A 5,407-nucleotide genomic window follows, 5' to 3' on the forward strand; every position below is an offset into this window, starting at 1 on the left:
CTTTGGAATGACTAGCATGAAACGACGCACCAGAATCCATGATCCAAGATTCAGTTGAGTTTTCGACACAACAAATGAGCGCATCATCAACAGAATCTACTGCCATATTTACTTCCTTCTTGCCTTTATCTGCCGAAGGCTTTGGGCACTGATTTCTGAAATGACCTTTCTCATTACAGTTCCAACAGGTAATATCTTTCCTGTTCTTCGACTGACCTCTCTTTTTTGACTTCGATCTTCCTCTACCACCACCTCCTCTGTTGGTCTTTCTTCCTCTGCCTTCAGTAGTTAGAAGATTACTGGAAGCTTCTCCGACACTCCTTCTGCGCACATCCTCACCAAGGATTAAATCACGAATACCTTCGAATGATAGCTTGGCACCTCCGGCTGAATTGCTAACGGCCGTCACTGTGCCGGACCAACTATCGGGTAACGATGATAATAGTAGCAACGCCATGACTTCATCTTCAAATCCAATATCAACAGATATCAATCTTGATATTATTGAGTTGAATTCGTTCACGTGGTCTGTTACTGAGCTACCCTCCTTCATCTTCAGATTTATAAGCTGCCGAATCAAGAAAACCTTATTTGCCGCCGAAGGTTTTTCGTACATATTAGACAGCGCATTTATCAGATTGTAGGTTGTCTTCACATTGACAATATTGTAAGCTACATTCTTTGCCAATGACAACCTTATCACTCCGAGTGCCTGCCGATCTAATAAGTCCCACTCCTCCTGCGTCATTGCTTCTGGTTTGTCTTTGGACAAAGGTTGGTGTAACTTCTTCTGGTAGAGATAATCTTCGATTTGCATTTTCCAGAAACCGAAATCTTGACCATCAAATTTTTCGATCTTAACTTTCCCATCTTCAGCCATAGCTCTGATACCAGTTTGTTGGGAATATACCAAACAAGTTAAGCACTTCGAACAAAACGATTAACGATTTCGGTAACACTCACGGAATAAAAACTACTGAAAAATTGCAAACGAAACTGAACACGATATTTAACGTGGTTCGGTATAATCTGACCTACATCCACAGGGGAACGAGAGAGAGGAGATTTTATTAACACCAATGAAATTACAATCATACAATGCTAAAATCTGCACTTGTAATCTGATCACTGACTGTAAGATATCACTCGTAATTTTTGGCTGCCAAAAATTAAGGCTCTGCACAAAAAATTAATAACTCACTAATTTATCTGTGTATCTACTCTCTATGATGTTATGGTTATTGTGTATCTAACAAATGAAGAGAAAATGAATATTTATAGTCTTTGAGCCGTAACCTTCTTCTTCAATTCACACATATATACGTATATGTTGCTGCAAATTATGACTTGTGTGTCATGCATTTAATGCATCACATGCCTACTGCATATTCTTGACTTTGAAGCTATGTACCAGTTTCCAATTTCCCCAGTAGCACACTTTTCATTAGAAAGTACTCCAAGTCTTCACACATGAACCAATTAATCGTAAATTTACAATATTGGCCCTTGAACTTTGTCATTTATGGCTTCACTAGCCCAACATGAACCCCCCTACATCATCAGACTCATAGCTGGCCACGTTCTTTGAAACGCATGTGTTGGACATTTGGTTGAGCGCCACCGCAAATGCCAAGTTTCCTATATCCACCGCCACCTTCTTCTGCCCAGACTGATGAAGAAACTCCACCATGCCCTCCACCACGCTCTGGCGAACGTCACGGAGGGTGTCAAGTTTGTGTTGGTGGGTGAGGGATATGTTGAGAGCTTTCCGCATGCTCCGCCACTCTTGGTTTGCAGAGATCCATAGGACCGCCGAGTCATGGTTATCCAAGGCGGTGACTGGGTCCGGGACAAATCGACTAGAGCATGCATCGTCGTTGTGTTGGAGGATTTCTCTGGCGGCGTTGGGTGTAGATGCCACCACGCTGGTGATGCTGCCTAATCGGATTGTCATGAGTGGGTTGTATTTGTGGGAGAGTTTGGCAAGAGACTCATGGGGTTTGGGTCCAATGTCAAGAAGGTTTCCGATGATGGGGAGGCCGGCAGGACCTGGCGGTAGTTTCCTTGCACGGTAGAGGCCAAGGCCATGGAGGAGGAAGAGAAAGGTAATGAAAGATATACCCAGAAATAGAAGTTCCATTGCTTCTTGTTTTGTGAATTATCCGAAGGTTATATCTATTTATATAACGATTGTTTGAAATTTGGTAGATAAAATCTGTGTATCTACCAAATTACAAAACTTCTTACGTTATAATGGCATGGACTCATGGTGCATTTTTAAATCAAGTCCTGTGTTTTCAATTTAAACACATTACTACACAAATGATTTGTTGATGTGGTTAAAATAATTGATTTGTTGATGCGGTTAAAATAATTATTTGATGCGGTTATTGAACCGTACTAACAAATATCGCATCAAAAAATACTCTCATTTAATGGTGAGGTTATAAAACCGCATCAAAAAATAGTCAAAACCGTACCAAAAAACAGTACAGGAAAATTAAAAACCGCACTATAAAATGATGAAAACCGCCCCAAAAAATGCAAACAGCACCAAAAAAAACTATCCCACCGGAAACCACCCTTAAACCACCATCATCTCTACCACCTATTTGTTGTCGATAAGACCATAACACAAGAATCACCAAGCCACACCACTTTTATCGCCATTAACCTCCGTCGAGCATCTCTATATTGACCTTATTTACAACCGAGCATAAACCACCAACAGTTGACACCATCGCCATCTGCCCTACCTTAGCCTGAAACCATCATTACAGCCACGAAGAACACCCAGCATATCTAGTTACCATCGTTTTTTTACAACCCTTACCATCTTCACTTCTTGAAAACAACTCCTAAATCTTCATGAGTCTGCTTCTCTTCTAGTTAAACATCTCGCCAACTCGGACCACCCTTATACCACCTGTCATCTCCAACAAGAGCCACCGAGAACACCGTCAATAGAGCCCCTGCCTTTGCGGAAAACCATCCACGCACCACCATCTCCTACATATTTCCGATCCATCACCCTTATTCCACCTTAAACAAATCAACTGTAAATCAGTAACAAAAAAAAGGAAGAACATCAATTAGTTTATCTGCTTGCTTGCCATCTCCACCACTAACCACTGCCACAAATGTCGTGTCTTTGCCGAGAACCATCCAAGCACCACCATCTCCAACATATTTCCGATCAACCAATTTATTTCATCTTAAACAAACCAAATGTTAATCAAAAAAGAAAATAAGGAAGAAGAAAAGAGATATGATTCTTGTGTTGTCTGTAAAAGGGGGAAAAACACACGCATGACACACATACTTTTAGAGAGAAATGAAAATATAGGAGGAAAACGAAAATATGAGAGGAAATGAAAATTTCGAGGGATCAACCAACTTGTAGCTTGCTTGAACATGAAATTTTTGAACGAAATTTGGAGGGATCTCGCAAAAGATGAAAATTTCGAATGAAATTTTTAGAGGAAAGATTAATGGTGCGGTTCATGTTTTTTAGTACGAATTGTTTTTTTGGTGCGGTTCAATGTTTTATAGTGTGAATTATTTTTTTGAGGCGGTTGTAATTGTTTTTTGGTGCGGTTTTCACGTTATTTTTTGGTGCGGTTTGGGAACCACATCAGAAAATTCTTTAATGGTGTGATTTTGGGAAACTGCACTAACAAAAGTATTTTTTGAGGCCGTTGTAATTGTTTTTTGGTGCAGTTTCTACATTATTTTTGGTGCGGTTATGGGAAACCATATCAGAAAATGCTTTAATGGTGCGATTTTGGTAAACCGCACTAACAAAACTATTTTATGGTGTGGTTCTCTTGTTTTTTTTATTATGTAGATATTTAATAAAACGGTTTTTTAGAAAGAAGCGCATCAAAAAAAAAAACTCACTCACACTATTAAATGACTTGTGTACTATTGACATGCATCGTCACTACAGTTTTGTTTTGCCACTTGCGTGGTCCACATTATTTTTGGTGCGGTTATGGGAAACCGCATCAGAAAATGCTTTAATGGTGCGATTTTGGTAAACCGCACTAACAAAGCTATTTTATGGTGTGGTTCTCTTGTTTTTTTATTTTTTATTATGTAGATATTTAATAAAACGGTTTTTTAGAAAGAACCGCATAAAAAAAAACCATTCGCACTATTAAATGACTTGTGTACTATTGACATGCATCGTCACTACAGTTTTGTTTTGCCACTTGCTTGGTCCCCTGCGCTCAACGCCGTTTGTCTTGCCCGGTTAAAACATATCATGTTCCAATTGCTTGGTCCGTGCGCTCAACGCCATTTGTCTTGCCAAGCATGCTTGGTCCCCTGCGCTCAACGCCGTTTGTCTTGCCCGGTTAAAACATATCATGTTCCAATTGCTTGGTCCCTGCGCTCAACGCCATTTGTCTTGCCAAGCACGTGACGGAAAATGAAGGATTCTAAATTCACTTACTTAAAACTAGTAATCACTTAGTCAAAACCACTAATACTAAAGTCAAATAATAAAATAAAATAAAAAATAGTAACCCAATCTCATATTTAATGAATAAAAGATTATAAAGGTTATACGGTCCTAGCGCTTTGCCTCAACTTTTTTTTTTATATCTTAATTAATTTTTATATAATGTTTATAATTCTATAATTTCAGTTTTTAATCCTTATTTTATATACTTTTTTATTTATATTATAATATCTAAATTATATTTTCTTATACTTAAGTTAAAAAATAGAATGGTTATAAACTATCATAATTGTTGTTTTTTATTTTTTGATTAGTTTCGTATTACTATATATTATTATTATTATTATTATTATTGATTATTGATTATTGATTATTGATTAAGCTCATATTAATTTTCGATTATACCTTAGGCGATATGTGGTCATCTCGGCTGCACATAGTTCCTTAATCTAGATAGACGATTTGTAAAATTATGATATTCATCATATGGCCGCGGCCTATTCTTTTTTTATTTTATTGTTATTAATGTTAAACAAAAAAACATATTAAAAAGGCAAAATTATCATCTTTTTTTTACCAAACACAAGTATTATAAATAAAAAAAATTATTTTCATTTACAACCATTTGGTCAAACACTCTCATATTTTAATTTTAATAGAAATACATTAATATTAACAATAAAATATGTATTATTAATAGTATAAATAAACTTTATTAATTATCAGAGACATCAATATGAATATTATAATTATTATGTCCCGCAATTCAATGGAATATACCTATTAAGTCAAGCATTATATAATATTTTCCATCAAATAGAACGTTCTGATATATTATTATGCCAAAGTGGCAAAATTTTAAGCATTGAATACGATTCTTGTAAATCAACTTTCACGTAATGGTCATTATGAACGTAGGCGATAACCATAAATCTATGATGT

At 36.7% G+C, this 5,407-nt stretch overlaps 1 pseudogene; it reads right to left on the reverse strand.

Annotated features, from left to right (window-relative positions):
* Positions 1-1,531: 1,531 nt before the first annotated feature.
* Positions 1,532-2,140, reverse strand: LOC145126921 (geraniol 8-hydroxylase pseudogene; annotated as a pseudogene).
* Positions 2,141-5,407: the final 3,267 nt, after the last annotated feature.

The sequence above is a fragment of the Lactuca virosa genome, chromosome 7 (genome assembly GCF_052849685.1).
Source record: "Lactuca virosa cultivar CGN04683 chromosome 7, Lactuca_virosa_CGN04683_v6, whole genome shotgun sequence".
Classification (NCBI taxonomy): Eukaryota; Viridiplantae; Streptophyta; class Magnoliopsida; order Asterales; family Asteraceae; genus Lactuca; species Lactuca virosa.